This window comes from Nanorana parkeri, unplaced genomic scaffold (genome assembly GCF_000935625.1).
Source record: "Nanorana parkeri isolate BGI_ZX_2015 unplaced genomic scaffold, ASM93562v1 scaffold1480, whole genome shotgun sequence".
Taxonomy (NCBI): Eukaryota; Metazoa; Chordata; class Amphibia; order Anura; family Dicroglossidae; genus Nanorana; species Nanorana parkeri.
Window position 1 is genome coordinate 31,425 of NW_017307748.1, and position 288 is coordinate 31,712.

The following is a 288-nucleotide window of genomic DNA, read 5'->3' on the forward strand; positions in this document are numbered from 1 at the left end:
ATCCCTCGGTCTCTGCACCAGAGGCGGCTAGAACTTGGGCCCCCTCATGGTGAATGTGCATTGTGTACGTGGAATTCATCGTTCATCGCGAGTGCTGAGCAGCTTCGTATACAGTAGACGCTGAACACATATAAATACGCAGACACAGACAGAGGACCTTTCTACTTCTATTCTGCATAGAGTGGGATCTGAATCTCAGGAATACAAAGGGACAGAGTGCAAATGCGTTACTACAGCCCCCCCACCCCCCCTAAAACCCTTTAAATAACATGTTCCCAGAGCAACAAA